Here is a 17,663-nt window from a genome sequence, read left to right as displayed (position 1 = left end):
GAAGGCAGGAGACAATTTGAAAAGCCTAGATTGTTATTCAAGCCCTTACCCTGGCAACATGCACACGGTAGACCCTTCACTTAGCTGGTAGAAAGAACACAGGCTTGGGAAGAAGATGTCTGACGTTCACTCTCTGACGACACTCTTGCTTGCTTGTCTGATCTCTCTGAGCCTTGGGTGGCCCATCTACTAAACAGGGATAAGTTATTTCCTGGGGATGCTAAGAGCCTTCTGCCTCATGCCTGCAGTGCTGCTCATGTTGCCCCCTTGGAATTACTTGTTCAACTTCTTTCTTCCCCACTAGACTGTGAGCTTCTTCAGGGCAAAGACCAGGACTTTGTTGCTGTTAACCCCAGCAACTATCACCATGCCTGACCAAAGGGCATGCTGAATAAACACTGATTGTTCAAAACCACATGCCTGGTCCCTAGTAGGCACTTGCTGGTTACTGCTTTCTTCCCACCCTCCCTCTGCCACCCCTACCTCTCTGAGTCTGGAGAGGATAGCCATGTACTTGGCAGGAGGCAGTGTCCATAGGAAGTTCAGGTCCTTTGCAGCAGTCAGTTTCATTTCCTATGATTAAAATTTCTGTGAAACATATTATGCAAGAGCAGAATTTTAATATAGTCATTCCCTGGACGGTCTGGGCAAGACAGACCTACCCTGTACCAGTTCCTGGCATGGCTGGTGTTGGCCCAGTTATGCAAGTTTCTGAGGTTTAAAACCGAACAACAAACTTCCAGTGTTGCTATGAATACCAAAGCAAACTTTCTCAGCAGAGTGGTTCCTCATTCTTGGAAAAGAGAGGAATGTCCTTTTCTTTTCCCTGTCTCCTCTTCTCTGAGAGAAAAGCGATAATTTATTATTGAGATTGCAGATTGGGCCTTGACCCCTTCTCCTTTGACAAAGAGGCAAAACAAAATAAAATAAAATTTTCATTAATGCATTCCTCTTTCCCCTTTCTCTGTCCCCTCCCCTTTCCTGTTCTCTGTATCTCTGCTTCTGAATGTAGCCCCAACTTGTTTCCAAATACTTCCTCCTGCACTGTCCCACCTGACCCTCTGCTAGGTAATGCCCTCTGCTCCCTTTTTGCCATCAACAGTCTCATTTCCTGAGAGACACTTAGCTCATCTAGTTGGTTAGAAGAAAACATTATGATTGATCTAATTCATATTGAAGTGTGAATGACTGAAAGCCCAATATATTTACATTCCTTCATATAATTGCCTTTTAACCAAAGGGGCTTATTAATCCAAGTGAACACTTTCCACGTAGAATTCCTGTAAAGAATCTTGGGCTGGTTATTCCTCTGAGTGTCCCTCAGGGAATGACAATTTCTTCATAACTTCTGTCTTTCTCTTCAAGAGTAAAATGAAGGGAATTGTCAGTGATCTCATATTGGGTCTACATTGGGGATTATACCCTCAGTGAGCTAGAGATGGGACAAGTTTAGGGACTGATTTTCTTAGAGGCAATCATTACCTGGTAATTTTCCTGGCAATTGAATTATGATCTTAGAAACAAATGCTTTTAAATAAAAGGTCAGCTGGGTATGGTGGCTCATGCCTATAATCCCAGCACTTTGGGAGGCCAAGGCAGGCAGATCACTTGAGGTCAGGAGTTCAAGACCAGCCTGGCCAACATGGTGAAACTCCATCTGTACAAAAAAAAAAAAAAAAAATACAAAATTTAGCCTGGTGTGGTGGTGCACACCTGTAATCTCAGCTACTTGGGAGGCAGGAGAATCGCTTCAACCTGGGAGGTGGACGTTGCAGTGAGCCGAGATTGCACCGCTGCACTCTAGCCTGGGTGAAAGAGCAAGACTCCGTCTCAAAAACAAACAAATAAACAAACAAACAAACCTTCTGGTCTTGGTGGGTGGTAGTAGTAGCCCCAAGTTCTCAGAGATCTCAGTGCTGATCTGGGACGATGCCCGGGAGGGCAAGGACTCCAAAGAGAAGCTGGTGCTGGAGTTCACCTTCACTAAGCCAGTGCTTTCTGTGCTCATGCGCCATGACAAGATCGTGATGGTGCTGAAGAACCGCATCTGTGTGTACTCCTTCCCAGACAATCCCCGAAAGCTGTTTGAGTTTGATACCTGGGACAACCCCAAGGGGCTCTGTGACCTCTGCCCCAGCCTGGAGAAGCAACTGTTAGTGTTCCTGGGACACAAGTGTGGGAGTCTGCAACTTGTGGACCTGGCGAGCACAATGCCTGGCACCTCGTCTGCTCCATTCACCATCAATGCACACCAGAGTGACATAGCCTGTGTGTCTCTAAACCAGCCAGGGACTGTAGTGGCCTCAGCCTCCCAGAAGGGTACCCTTATTCACCTCTTTGACACACCATCCAAGGAGAAACTGGTAGAGCTGCGCCGAGGCACTGACCCTGCCACCGTCTACTGCATTAACTTCAGCCACGACTCCTCCTTCCTCTGTACTTCCAGTGATAAAGGCACCGTCCATATCTTTGCTCTCAAGGATACCCGCCTCAACCGCCGCTCCGCACTGGCTCGCTGTGGGCAAGGGCCTATCACTGGGCAGTACGTGGACCCTCAGTGGAGCCTGGCGAGCTTCACTGTGCCTGCTGAGCCAGCTTGCATGTGCGTCTTCTGTCGCAATACTTCCAAGAACGTCAATTGTGTCATTGCCATCTGCGTAGATGGGACCTTCCACAAATAGTCTTCACTCCTGATGGAAACTGCAACAGAGAGGCTTTTGACGCGTACCTTGACATCTGTGATGATGATGACTTTTAAGGACCCTGGGGGCTGTGCTAGGGACCTGCGGTGGCAGACTGCAGAGCTGAGCCTTGGCAGTGGGGCGTGCTTGGAAGCCACCAGCCAGCAAGCGTTAATGGGGCCGGTGCCCACTTTCCACTCAGCAGAGCTATGTCTAAATAAAGAGCTCACTTCCCCCCAGCACTTCTTGATGACTGTGTGCCCCAAGGGCCAGGCCAGAGACCTAGGAAGGCAGCAACCCCTTGGGATCCCTAACCTGGAGAAAATTGTCAGGGACCTAGAAGGAGTGCCCTAATCCAACCTGGGGATTTTTAAAAAGCTTCCTAGGAAGAGATGATCTCTGATGTGATGAATACAAATAAAAGACCCTTAATGGCAAACAACAACAACAACAGAAAAACAACAAAAAACAGACAAACATCAGGTACTGTTGGTAATTTACATGTGCCATCTCACCAAATTTTCATAACAACCCTATGAAGTCCATTTCACAGAGACGATAACTTGCTCAAAATCATGCAGTTAGCAAGATGGCTCGGAATCTCTATTCATAACCACTATACACACTGCCTTTGTTATGTTTCATGTTATCAGAAATGTTATCACTTTGGAATGTTATTTATCACAACAGACAAAACCTAATCAACAGGCATCATCCTAACCTTCTAAAAGTCAATCTGAACAGTTTGACAAAATGAAAACTTAATGTAGACTAAGACCCCATTGTACCCAACCTTGTATACTCAAGGTTGATGAGGTACTATGCCTGCTATTCTCTAGTTACTTGGTGAGGCCATCACTAATCTCAGTAGATTCTGGGGATTTGAAGGCAGTGACCACTTGAATCAAAAAATAAAATGTTGACTACAAGCAGAGCAAGTAACTGTATGATATTCCTTTTCCCCAGGACAAATGTTTCCACTATTTTCATTCTGATCCATCAACAATGTGATTAGACTTCCTGGTCCCACTGCAAACCAGAGATGGAACTAAGTTCTCAGTTTAAATCCTAAGGCCATTCTTGAGAATAATAGCTAACACTGAGCATTTAACCAGGTTCTAGGCACTATATTCTGGATAAGAATTACCTCCATTTAATAAATATGAAAACTGAGTCTTGGGAGATCTGCTCAGTTATAAAGATAACATGTGGAAGAATTAAGATTTGAATCCAAGTCTGTCTGACTGCAAAACATTTGCCCTTGCAAACCACACTACATTGCTCCCATAATGTGGATGGTAGGCATGACTGAATTGTGCTGAGCCCGGGGAATCAGTGGACATAACTTTGGATTTGAGGCACATGGGCCAGAGTTGATGGCTGCCTTGAGACAATCCAGAAGCTGATTTATGGCAGTGATTCATAGTGGGTCCTTTACAGCAGGAGTCCCCAAGCAGGTACTGGTCCGTGGCCTGCTAGGAACCAGGCCGTACAGCAGGACATGAGAGGCAGGTGAGTGAGCATCACTGCCTGAGTTCTGCCTCCTGTCAAATCAGTGGCAGCATTAGATTCTCATGGGAGCATGAGCCCTATTGTGAACTGGGCATGCAAGGGACCTAGGTTGTGTGCTCCTTATGAGGTTCCTTATGAGAATCTAATGCCTCTGAAACCATTCGCCCCCACCTCCCTGGTCTGTGGAACTGGTCCCTGGTGCCAAAAAGTTGGAGACTGTTGCTTTAGAGCCAGTATAGCATATTTTTAAGATACTATATTTTAGTATTATGCAATAAATAAATGAAAAATTTGCAACGAAGAGTTCTTGCTATGTTGCAGGTCAGGGATGATGATGATGATGGTGATGACGGTGATGATGCTAGCTAACAACGATTGAATTCCTTCTTTGTGTCAAGCATTCTGTTAAGCACATTATATGCATAACCTCATTTAAACAGGAAAGAAAATCAACTGTCATTTGAGTGGTATCCTGTACTTGAGCCATTACTCAATCATCATTTGACTTCCTTCTTGGACTTAAAATAGTATATGGCATTATTTCAGGCAAGATTTGTTGTTCCTTAAAATTCTCATTTGAGGCAATCGTACCTGAATTGTGCAATGCATTTGGGCAATATTTGTATGAAGAAACCATGTGACAAAATGGGAACATGCACACACACACACAAAACAAACAACAAAAAATAAATAAAAATAAAGAATTCAGCCTTTTCAGGAGAATTGCTTAAACCCAGGATGCAGAGGTTGCAATGAGTCGAGATCATGCTACTGCACTCCAGCCTGGGTGAATCAGCGAGACTCTGTCTCAAAAACAACACAAAATTCAGCCTTTTGTATTATTTGAGTGTTTGGTTATGCTCTCATGGAATAACAAGATTATGAAGAATGGGAAGTTGGTTTATGGAGATCTAGTGAAATGCATGGCATGTGGGCTTTGAAATCAAGTGGAGGTTCCAATCCCAACTATGTTACTTGGCAAGTTTGTGAACTCTTCTGAGCCTCCTTGACTAAAATGCAGATAATACCTGCCTCATAGACTTCTTATAGGATTAAACAAAAACACTTAAAACAACCAGAAGAGATCTTAGCTCAAGATAGGGTCTCAACAGAAGTAATTGACTTCCACTCCTCAACCTTACTTTGGATTCTACCTGCCAAACTCTACAATGTTTACTGACTTCTCCTTCCTTCACCCTCTGTTCTAGGTCCCATTTTTACAGTTTTGTATTTCCTAATTACTTTTATTTACTCATTTATTTATTCGAAGGTATTTACTGAACAATTGCTATATATGAGGTACTAGAACAAGCACTGAGGAGGCAATGGTAAGCGAAACCAAACAAAATCCCTGGTTATGGAGAGAGACAGGCATTAATCACACAAGAAGGAAGAAAGCTACAAACTGAGCCGCATGCTTTGAAGGAAAAGATCACATCTCTAGACTGAAAAGTGAGGGAAGTGAAGTTGGGTGGGGGCCTGAAGAGAATGACCATGGTCTATAATAGGTGGTGCTGGTGCTAGTGGAGGTGGTGGTCATGGTGGAGTTGATGGTGGTGATGGAGGCAGTGGTGATGATGGAGGTGATGGTGATGATAAGGTGGTGGTGATGGTGGAGTTGGTGGTAATGGAGGTGGTGGTGATGGTGGAGTTGATGGTGATGATGGAGGTGGTGGTGATGGTGCAGTTGATGGTGATAAGGTGGTGGTGATGATGGAGTTGGTGATGATGGAGGTGGTGGTGGTGGTGGTGATGGTGGAGTTGATGGTGATGATGGAGGCGGTGATGGAGTTGGTGGTGGTGATAGAGGTTGTGGTGGTGATGGTGGAGTTGATAGTGATAAGGTGGTGGTGATGTTGGAGTTGATGGTGATGATGGAGGTGGTGATGATGGTGCAGTTGATGGTGATAAAGTGGTGGTGATGGTGGAGTTGGTGGTGATGATGGAGGTCGTGGTGATGGTAGAGTTAATGATGGTGATGGAGGTAGTGGTGGTGGTAGAGTTGATGGTAATGATGGAGGTGGTGGTGATGGTGGACTTGATGATGGTGATAATGTGATGGTGATGGTGGAGTTGATGGTGATGATGGAGGTGGTGGTGATGGTAGAGCTGATGATGATGAGGAGGTAGTGGTGATGGTAGAGTTGATGGCAATGATATGGTGATGGTGAAGTTGATGATGATGATAAGGTGGTGGTGATGGTGGAGTTGATGGTGGTGATGGAGGTGGTGGTGATGGTAGAGTTGATGATGGTGATGGAGGTGGTGATGATGGTGGAGTTGATGGCAATGATGAGGTGGTGGTGATGATAGTGGAGGTACTGGTGATGGTGAAGGGAATGTGGTAGAAAGTAGCATTCAAAACAGAGGGATTGGTATATTCAAAGAATCGGTAGAGGTGGAACCTCTGCATGTCTGAGAAGCTGAAAGACTAGTGTGACTGGCATGTGGATGGTGAGAGAGAAGGAGCAGAGATCAAAAGGAAAGTAGAATCCACACCACAGACCCTGGAGGGCCTTGTAGAATATGTTAAGCATTTGAATCCTAATCCTAAGAACTAGATGCCACAGAAAAGCTTAAACCTGCGGCGAGGTGCGGTGATCAGTTTGCATTGTGAAAAGATCATTCTAATTCTTTATGGTCCAATAATGGTAGCTACTAGCTACACATGGCTACTGAACACTTGAAATATTGCTAGTTTTAGTAGAGATGTAAAATATTCACAGGATTTCAAAGACTTAGTATAAAAAATGTAAAATATCTCATTAATTTAAAAATATTAATTTTATCTTGAAAAAATATTTCAGATTAAATGTAATTAAAATAAATTTTAAAATTATTTATAAAAACAATTACTTGGCCAGGCGTGATGGCTCATGCCTCTAATCCTAGCACTTTGGGAGGCTGAGGTGGTAGGATTGCTTGAGCCCAGGAGTTTGAGACCAGACTGGGCAACATAGGGAGACCTTGTCTCCAATAAAACAAATAAAATAGTTAGCTGGATGTGGTGGCGCACACCTATGGTCCCAGCTACTCGGGAGCTTAAGGCAGGAGGATCATTCGAGCCCAGGAGGTCGAGACTGCAGTGAGCCATTATCATGCCATTGTACTCCAGTCTGGGTGGCAGAGAAAGACCCTGTCTCAAAAACAAACAAACAAAACCCATTTCTCTCACTACCCCAAAAACCAATTACCTGTTTCTTGTCAACCTTTTAAAATATAGCTATTAAAAATTAAATTAAAAATTGGGGGTGGGTGTGGTGGCTCACACCTATAATCCCAGCACTTTGGAAGACCAAGGCGGGTGGATCACTTGACTTGATGTCAGAGGTTTGAGACCAGCCTGGCCAACATGGTGAAAACCCTCCTCTACCAAAAATACAAAACTTAGCCAGGCATGTTGGTGGGCGCCTGTAATCCCAGTTACTCTGGAGGCTGAGAGAGATTTTCTTGAACTCAGGAGGTAGAGGTTGCAGTGAGCCAAAATCATGCCACTGCACTCCAGCCTGGGTGACAGAGTGAGACTCCATCTCAAAATAATTATAATAAAAAAATTAAAAATTGCATATGTGGCTCCCATTGTATTTGAACTAGATGATGCTACTCTAAGTGCAGTGTGGAGAAGGTGCTACAGAGAAGGCACAGTAGATGAGAACATTTAGGAAGTTGTTTTTATACTCCAAGAAAGAGAGGAGGAGGTAGCTTGAACTAAGATGATGGCAGTGGGAATAAAAAGAGTTGGATGAATTCAAGGTAAAATCAGCAGGACTAAGAGCTGCAGCAGATGCATCTGGATGGATGGGGAGCTTCATGTTGAAATACAGAACACCAGAAATAAATCAGCCTTGGTGATATGATTTGGCTCTGTGTCCTCATTCAAATCTCATCTTGAGTTATACTCCCACAATTCCCAGTTGTTGTGGGAGGGACCTGTTGGGAGATAATTTGAATCATGGGGACAGTTTCCCCCATACTGTTCTTATGGTAGTGAATAAGTCTCATGAGATCTGATGGTTTTATAAGGGGTTTCTGCTTTTGTATCTTCCTCATTTTCTCTTGCCGCTACCATGTAAGAAGTGCCTTTCACCTCCTGCCATGATTCTGAGGCCTCCTCGGCCACGTGGAACTGTAAGTTCAATTAAACCTCTTTTTCTTTCCATTCTCGGGTATGTCTTTATTAGCAGTGTGAAAATAGACTAATATAGTAAATTGGTACCAGTAGAGTGGGGTGCTGCTGAAAAGACACCCAAAAATGTGGAAGCAACTTTGGAACTGGGTAACAGGCAGAGGCTGGAACAGTTTGGAGGCCTCAGAAGAAGACAGGAAAATGTGGGAAAGTTTGGGACTTCCTAGAGACTTGTTGAGTGGCTTTGACCAAAAGCATGATAGCAATGTGTACAATAAAATCTAGGCTGAGGTAGTCTCAGAGGGAGGTGAGGAACTTGTTGGGAACTGGAGCAAAGGTGACTCTTGTTATGTTTTAGCAAAGAGACTGGTGGCATTTTTTCCCTGCCCTAGAGATTTGTGGAACTTTGAACTTGACAGAGATGATTTAGGGTATCTGGCAAAAGAAATTTCTAAGCAGCAAAGCATTTAAGAGATGACTTGGGTGCTGCTAAAGGCATTCAGTTTTATAAGGAAAGCAGAGCAGAACATTTGCAGCCTGACAATATGATAGAAAAGAATAACCTGTTTTCTAAGGAGAAATACAAGCTACTACAGAAATTTGCATAAATAATGAGGAGCCGAATGTTAATCCCCAAGACAATAGGGAAAATGTCTCCAGAGGTCTTCACAGCAGCCCCTCCCATCACAGGCCCAGAGGCCTAAAAGTAAATGGTTTCGTGGGCCTGGTCCAGGGTCCCCATGCTGTGTGCAGTCTAAGGACTTGGTGCTCTCTATCCCAGATACTCCAGCCATGACTTAAAGGAGCCAAGGTACAGCTTGGGCTGTTGCTTCAGAGGGTGGAAGCCCTAAGCCTTGGCAGCTTCCACGTGGCGTTGAGCCTGTGGATGCACTGAAGTCAAGAATTGAGGTTTGAGGAACCTGCACCTACATTTCAGAAGATGTCTGGAAATGCCTGGATGTCCAGGCAAAAGTTTGCTGCAGGTGCAGGGCCCACATGGAGAACCTCTGCTAGAGCAGTGCAGAAGGGAAATGTGGGGTTGGAGCCCCGACACAGAGTCTCTACTGGGGCACTGCCTAGTGGAGCTGTGAGAAGAGGGCCATTGTCCTTCAGACCCCAAAATGGTATATCTGCCAACAGCTTGCACCATGCAACTGGAAAAGCCACAGACACTCAACACCAGCCCATAAAAGCAGCCAGGAGGGGAGCCATACCCTGCAAAGCCACAGGGGCAGAGCTGCCTGAGTCCATGGGAACCCCCCTCTTGCATCAGCGTGACCCAGATGTGAGACGTGGCATCAAAGGATACCATTTTGGAGCTTTAAGATTTGACTGCCCTGCTGGATTTCAGACTTGCAAGGGGCCAGTAGCCCTTTTCTTTTGACCAATTTATCCCATTTGGAATGGCTGTATCTACCCAATGCCTCTATCCCCATTGTATCTAGGAAGTAAGTAACTTGTCTCTGATTTTACAGGCTCATAGGTGGAAGGGACTTGCCTTGTTTCAGATAAGACTTTGGACTGTGGACTTTTGAGTTAATGCTGAAATTAGTTAAGACTTTGGGGAACTGTTAGTTTTGAAATGTGAGGGCATGAGATTTTGAGAGGCCAGGGGCAGAATGATATGGTTTGACTCTGTGTCCCCACCCAAATCTTATCTTGAATTGTACTCTCATAATTCCCACATTATGGGAGGGACCTGGTGGGAGATAATTTGAATCATGGGGACAGTTTCCCTCATACTGTTCTCGTGGTAGTGAATAAGTCTCATGAGATCTGATGGTTTTATCAGGGGTTTCTGCTTTTGCATCTTCCTCATTTCCTCTTGCTGCCACCATGTAAGAAATGCCTTTCACCTCCTGCCATGATTCTGAGGCCTCCTCAGCCATGTGGAACTGTAAGTCCAATTGAACCTCTTTTTCTTTCCAGTCTCAGATATGTCTTTATCAGCAGTGTGAAAATGGACTAATACACCTGGCAAAAAATATTTTGAGCTCAGATTGGGACATATTGAATGTGCATGCTCTGAGACACCCAAGCAGACAAATGTCTCAAGTAGGCAGTTGCCTATCTAGATCTGGAGCTCAGGTGAGATATTTGGGCAAGAGATTTAAATTGGAACGTTATTGGGTTATGGACAGCATAAATGAGATTCATTAAGAAGAAAGCAGCCCGTGAGAAGTGGTCTCGGACCTAGACTTGGGAAATGGGGCAGGGAAGGATAACCTTGAAAAAGAGGGTTTAAAGGAAAGACTAAGTATATGGGCTCATACAAGCAAAAGGAGAGAATGTTTAAGAAAGGAGTGGCCAGCTGGGTGCAGTGGTTCACACCTGTAATCTCAGCACTTTGGGAGGCCAAGGGGGGTGAATCACCTGAGGTCAGGAGTTCCAGACCAGCCTGGCCAACATGGTGAAACCCCATCTTTACTAAAAATACAAAAAATTAGCCAGGTGTGGTGGTGTGTGCTTGTAATCCCAGTTACTTGGGAGGCTGAGGTAGGAGAATTGCTTGAACCTGGGAGGTGAAGGTTGCAATGAGCCGATGAGCCAATCAGCCTGGGTGACACAGCAAGACTTTGTATCAAAAAAAAAAAAAAAAAAAAAAAAAAAAGAAAAAGAAAAAGAAAAAAGAAAAAAGGAAAAAAAAAAAGGAAAAGAAAGGAGTGGCTAATCACATCTGCTCTGAGAGGTTAAATAACATGAGGACCAAAAATTGTCTGGGGGAGTGAGCAATGCAGTGGTCCCTGGTAACCTTTGCAAGTGCTGTTTGGATGGAGTGATGGGGTGGAAGCCAGACTGGAATAGAGGGAAGACTGGGTAAAAGGAGAGGAGATAGAGACTGTAGGTACAGAAAACTCTTTAAAGGTGTTGGGCTCTGAAGTGGAGAGAGAGAGAAAGAGAAAAGCCTGAAAGAGACCAAAAAGATTTTTTGCTTGTTGTTCATTTTAAAAATAAATATGGAAAATTTGAGCATGTGTGAATATTGGTAGGAATGGTCTGGATAAGATGGAATATTAGAACACAAGAGAAAAGGGAGGGATAATAAGCAGAGCATCTAGATAACATCTACATAGGACAAGTGGGTACCAAGCATCCTGGGAGGTCCCCTCTTCTACTGTGGTAGGAGGGTGGAGGGGGTGTGTGGGTAGAAGTTCAGGTCTGGGAAGTTAGAATTTCTCTAGATGGCTATAATTTTCTCTGTGAAATAAGCAATAAAATCATTCCTGGAAAGGGTGTGAGAAGGCAGAGGCTGCTAGTGGCTGGACAAGAGTGGAGTAAGCTTGAGAAAGCATTGCAGGAATTGCAAGAGAGCTGGCTCAAGAAGTACAGTAAAGTGCCTGGTCTCCTCTAAGAAGGCAGGTCACAGGGTTCTTTTAGGTTGGGGGTTTTGTCATATAGGGACATAAGGAAAAGAGACAGTGGTGGCTCCAGAATTTCTATTTGGTAGAGCTTTAGAAGAAGCAATCTGATTTGGGTATAGGAGGGCTTGAAGCATCTTGTACAGTATTTTACGTTAGGTATATTAAGAAAACATCAATTGTTCATATAGAAGAACAGGGAAGATGTAGAAAAATTGAGAATGAGGTAAAGCCCTCTCCTGCAATCTTGTGTTCACCAACACCACTGGAAAGAGAGTTTCTGGTTTTGGCAAGGGTGATATGGAGATTCTGAAGCCCGGGAGCTCTTCCAAAAGTCAGTAGGAAGGGCTGTGCACTGTCTGAACTTCCCTGAAGTAGTTCATTCCAGCATACCTGGCAGCTGGCATTCATGTTCAGACCATCTGGTGGCAACACTCAGGATGTTTTTTCCCCTATAAAAAGGGGTCAGATATCTCTTTTGCAATTAGCAATTTGGGGGCCAAGTATGACTCCCTATAGTATGCTATGAGAATGGGAAACCCAGGGATCTGCTGATTCTTCTGCTGTGAGCTCTAACTTGAACCAAGTGTTTGAGAAGAATGGAGGTAATAAATGGATTGGAGAGAGGAGGGATCAGTGGACTCTGATCAAGATGTAGGAAGTTTGAATGAGTCGTTTTGAAGGCTGGTTAACTGTAGGTAATGACAAAGTCCAGCGCGTGGCTGAAGTGGCATAGAGGAGAAGATCCCTGCAGAGGAGGAGGTAAAGGAACTGAGCAGCCAGGGTGTTGGGTAGGTAATCTTTGGGAACACTGAAGGCATCGGGTCTCCTGGAAGATCTTGAGAAGAAGAAGACTCTGAGCAGGTCTTAAAGTCTTCAAAAAGTAAGAGGAGTAACTAGGAGGTCAGCAGATGGTGACAGAGGTTGAAGGGCATGAGGACAATGTGGTCCAATGGCATGAGACCAGAGCCTCATGGGAACTGGTTTTCTTACACCATGTTGCCCGGGCTGGTCTCAAACTCTTGGCCTCAAGTGATCTGCCCAGATGGACCTCCCAAAGTGCTAGGATTACAGGTGTAAGCCACCACACTTGGCCTATTTTTAGTTAATTTTTTTTTTCTAAGACAGAGTCTGGCTCTGTAACCCAGGCTGGAGTGCAGTGCCATGATCTTTGCTCACTGCAATCTCTGTCTCCTGGGTTCACGTGATTCTCCTGCCTCAGCCTCCTGAGTAGCTGGGAATATAGGCACCTGCCACCGTGGCTGGTTAATTTTTGTATTTTCAGTAGAGATGGGGTTTCACCATGTTGGCCAGGATGGTCTGGAACTCCTGATCTCAGGCGATCCACCCACCTCGGCCTCCCAAAGTGGTGCGATTACACGCGTGAGCCACCGTGCCTGGCTATTTTGAGTTTTTAAAGGAACCTCCATACTGTTTTCCATAGTGGCTGTATTAATTTACATTCCTACCAACAGTGTACAATGGTTCCCTTTTCTTCACATCCTTACCAGCTCTGATATTCTGTCTTTTTGATAAAAGCCATTCTGACTGGGTGAGATGGTATCTCATTGTGGTTTTAATTTGCATTTCTCTGATGATTCATGATATCGAACATTTTTTCCTATACCCATTGGCCATTTGTATATTTTCTTTTAGGAAATGTCTATTCATATCTTTTTTCCCATATTTTAATCAGGACTTTTTTTTTTTTTTTTTTTTTTTTTTTTTGCTATGGAGTTGTTTGAGCTCCTTATATATGCTGGTTATTAATCCCTTGTCAATGGATAGTTTGCAAATATTTTCTTTCATTCTGTGAGTTGTCTCTTGGTTGTTTTTCTTGCTGTGTGTAAGCTTTTTAGCTAGATAAAGTTCCATTTGTTTATTTTGCTTTGATTGTCTGTACTTTTGAGATCTTATGGAAAAATTCTTTGCCCAGACCAATGTTCTAAAGTGGTCCCTAAAGGTTTCTTCTAGAACTTTCATAGCTTCAGGTCTTAGACATAAGTCTTTAATCCATTTTTATTTGATTGCTGTATATGGTAAGAGATAGGAGTTTAGTTTCATTCTTCTGCATATGGATATCCAGTTGTCTCAGCACCATTTATTGAAGAGACTGTGCACTCCCCATTATATGCTCTGGTGCCTTTGTCAAAAATTAGTTGGCTGTAAATGTGTGGATTTATAGCTGGGTTCTCCATGCTGTTCCATTGGTCTGTGTGTCTTTTTTTTAATGCCAATATCATGCTGATTTTGTTACTATGGCTTTGTAGTATATTTTGAAGCCAGATAGAGTTATGCCTTTGGCTTCATTCTTTTTGCTCAGGACTGCCTTGGCTATTTAGAGTCTTTTGTGGTTCCATATAAATTTTAGGATTGTTTTTCTATTTTCATGAAGAATGTCATTAGTCTTTTCATTCATAAGGATTGCACTTAATCTATAAATTGTTTTGGGTAGTGTTGTCATTTTAACAATATTAACTCTTTCAATACATGAGCATGAAATATCTTTCCATTTTTTGGTGTGTGTTCTCTTTAACTTCTTTTTCCAGTATGTTATGATTTTTCTTGTATGGATAAATGAAATTGCTTTCTTTATTTCTTTTTCAGATTGTTCACTGTTAGTATATATAAATGCTACCTTTTTTTTTTTTTTTTGGAGACAGGGTCTGGCTCTGTCATCCAGAATGGAGGGCAGTGATGTGATCTCAGTTCACTACAACCTCCACCTCTGGGGCTCAAGCAATCCTCCCACTTCAGCCTCCCAAGTAACTGCAGGTGCATACCACCATTGCAAGGTAATTTTTATATTTTTTGGTAGAGACAGGGTTTCACCATGTTGCCCAGGCTGGTTTTGAGCTCAAGCCATTTGCCTGCCTCTGCCTCCCAAAGTGCTAGGATTATGAAGTGAGCTACCGTGCCCAGCACCACTGATTTTTTGATTTTTTGATTTTGTATCCTGCAGTTTTACTGAATTTGTTCATTAGTTCTAATAGCTTTTGTGTGTATGTGTGTGTGTGTGTGTGTGTGTGTGTGTGTGTGTGTGTTTAGTTTTTCCTAAATATAAGATCATGTTATCTATGTACAAGCCAGATTTGATTTCTTCCTTTCTAACTTGGGTGCCCTTGATTTCTTTCTCTTGCCTAAATTCTCTCACCAGTACTTCCAGTATTATGTTGAATAAAAGCTGTCAAAGTGGGTATCTGTGTCTTGTTCCAGGTCTTAGAGAGAAGACTTTCCATTTTCCCCCATTCAGTATGATATTGGCTGTGGGTTTGTCATATATGGTGAGTTATATTCCCTCTATACCTAGTTCATTGAAGCTTTTTTATCATAAAATGATGTTGAATTTTATCAAATGCTTTTTCAGCATCTATTAAAAAGATCATATGGTTTTCATTCTTGGTTCTGTTAATGTGACAAATCACACATATTGATTTGCTTACGTTGAACCATTCTTGCATCCCTTGGACAGATCCCACTTGATCATAGTGAATGATCTTTTTAATGTGCTGTTGGATTCAGTTCGCTAGTATTTTGTTGAGGATTTTTGTGTCTATGTTCATCAGTGATATTGACCTGTAGTTTTTGTTGTTGTTGTTGTTGTTATGTCCTTCTCTGGTTTGGGCCTCAGGACAATGTTGGTTTTGTAGAATAAGTTTGGGAGAATTCCCTCCTCATCAATTGTTTTTGAAGACTTTGACTAGAATTAGTATTGGTTCTTTAAATATTTGGTAGAATTTAGCAGTGAAGCCATCAGGTCCTGGGGTTTTCTTTGAGATAAACTTTTTATTATTACTTTGGTCTCATTACTTGTTATTGGTTTATTGAGGTTTTCTATTTATTCACAATTCAGTCTTGGTAGGTTGCATGTGTCTAGGAATTTACCCATTTCTTCTAGGTTTTTCAATTTGTTGGTGTATAATTGTTCATACTAGTCTGTAATGATTCTTTGTATTCTGTGATATCAGTTGTAATGTCCCCCTTTTCATTTCTAATTTTATTTATTTATTTCTTCTTTTTTCTTAGTCTAGCTAAAGGTTTGTTGACTTGATCTTTCAAAAAGCCAACTTTTTTTTTTGTTGGTCTTCTATATGGTTTTTTTTAGTCTCAATATTATTTATTTCTGCTATGATCTTTATTATTTCTTTCCTTCTATTTTTGGTTGGTGTGAAAGTTAATACTGAGTGTCAACTTGATTGGATTGAAGGATGCAAAATATTGATCCTGGGTGTGTCATGAGGGTGTTGCTAAAAGAGATGAACATTCGAGTCAGTGGACTGGGAAAGGCAGACCCACCCTTAATCTGGGTGGGCATAATCTAATCAGCTGCCAGTGGGCTAGAATATAAGCAGGCAGAAAAATGTGAAAAAGAGAGACTGGCCTAGCCTCCCAGCCTACATCTTTCTCCTGTGCTGGATGCTTCCTGCCCTCTAACATTGCACTCCAAGTTCTTCAGTTTTGGAACTCAGACTGGGTCTCCTTGCTTCTCAGCCTGCAGACAGCCTATTGTGAGACCTTGTGATCATGTGGGTTAAAACTTAAAAAACTTCCCGTCATATGTACAAACATAATTTAAATATATATATGTGTGCATATATATACAAATATTCTATTAGTTCTGTCCCTCCAGAGAACCCTAATACAGTTAGTTCTTGCTTTTCTAGTTCCTTGAAATGCATCATTAGGTAAATTTATTTAATGTATATTTACTTTCTTGATGTAGACATTTATTGCTATAAACCTCCTTCTTAGTATTGCTTTTGCTGTCTTATAGATTTGGATTTGTTATATTTCCATTTTCATTTGTTTCAAGAAATTTTAATTTTTTCTTCTTAAGTTCTTCATTGTCATTCAGAGCATGTTTCATTTTTATGTGTATGTGTAGTTTCCAATATTCCTCTTGTTATTGACTTCTAGCTTTATTCCATTGTGGTCAAAAACAATACTTGATATGATTTCTCCTTTTTTGAGTTTGTTAAGACTTGTTTTGTGGGCTAAAATATGGTAGACTCTGGAGAATGTTCCATGTACTGATTCAAAAGAATGTATACTCTGCAGCAGTTGGGTGAAATGCTCTGCAAATGTCAGTTAGGTCTATTTGGTCTAATGTGTAGTTTAATTCTGATGTTTCCTTGTTGATTTGCTGCCTGCATGACTTGTCCATTGAAGTCCCTTACTATTACTGAATTGCAGTCTATCTCTCCCTTGAGCTCCATTAGTATTTGCCTTATATACTTTGGTGCTCTGGTATTGGGTGCATAGATATTTATAATTGCTATAGCCTCTTCCAAAATTGACCCCTTTATTATTATATAGTGTCCTTATTTGTCCCTTTTTATAGTTTTTTACTTTATTTTATCTAAGTATAGCTACTCCTGGTTTTTGGTTTTTTTTTTTTGGTTTTTACTTACATGGAATATCATTTTTCATCACTTCACTTTCAGTTTATGTGAGTCTTTATAGATGAGGTGGGATTCTTATAGTTGGATCTTGTTTCATTATCCAGTCATTTTATGTCTTTTAATTGAAGAATTAAATCTATTTACATTTAGTGTTATTGATAAGGGCTTACTACTGTTATTTTGCTGCATGTGTTCTCCTTTTTAAACTCCTTTCTTACTGTCTTCCTTTGTGGTTAAGTGATTGTTTTGGTAGTATGTTTTAATTTGTTGCTTTTTATTTTTAGTGTATCTATTATAGGTTTTTGCATTGTGGTCACCATGAGGCTTACAAAAAATGTTTTATAGATATAACAAGTTATTTTAAAGGGATGACAATTTATCTTAGATCAGAAAAAAAGAAGAGAAACAAAGAACAAACTATCCTTCTATACTTTAACTCCAATATCCACCACATTTTGACTTTTCTTTTCTCAATTTACATGTTTTTATATTGCCTATCTCTAAATAGGTTGCTATAGCTATTATTGTTTTTCATATACTTGCCTTATAGGTTTCCTACTAGAGTTTGAGTGGATTGCATACC

General features: G+C 41.9%; 1 pseudogene across 1 annotated transcript; it reads left to right on the top strand.

The window, feature by feature from the left end:
* Positions 1-1,859: 1,859 nt before the first annotated feature.
* LOC105531461 lies at positions 1,860-2,920 on the top strand (annotated as a pseudogene). Its single transcript, XR_001004805.1, has one exon. The product of XR_001004805.1 is annotated as a WD repeat domain phosphoinositide-interacting protein 4 pseudogene (transcript).
* Positions 2,921-17,663: the final 14,743 nt, after the last annotated feature.

The sequence above is a fragment of the Mandrillus leucophaeus genome, unplaced genomic scaffold (assembly GCF_000951045.1).
Source record: "Mandrillus leucophaeus isolate KB7577 unplaced genomic scaffold, Mleu.le_1.0 Scaffold888, whole genome shotgun sequence".
NCBI lineage: Eukaryota > Metazoa > Chordata > Mammalia > Primates > Cercopithecidae > Mandrillus > Mandrillus leucophaeus.
The sequence above is the reverse complement of the archived record's forward strand: the minus strand, read 5'-3'. Positions and strand labels throughout refer to the sequence as shown.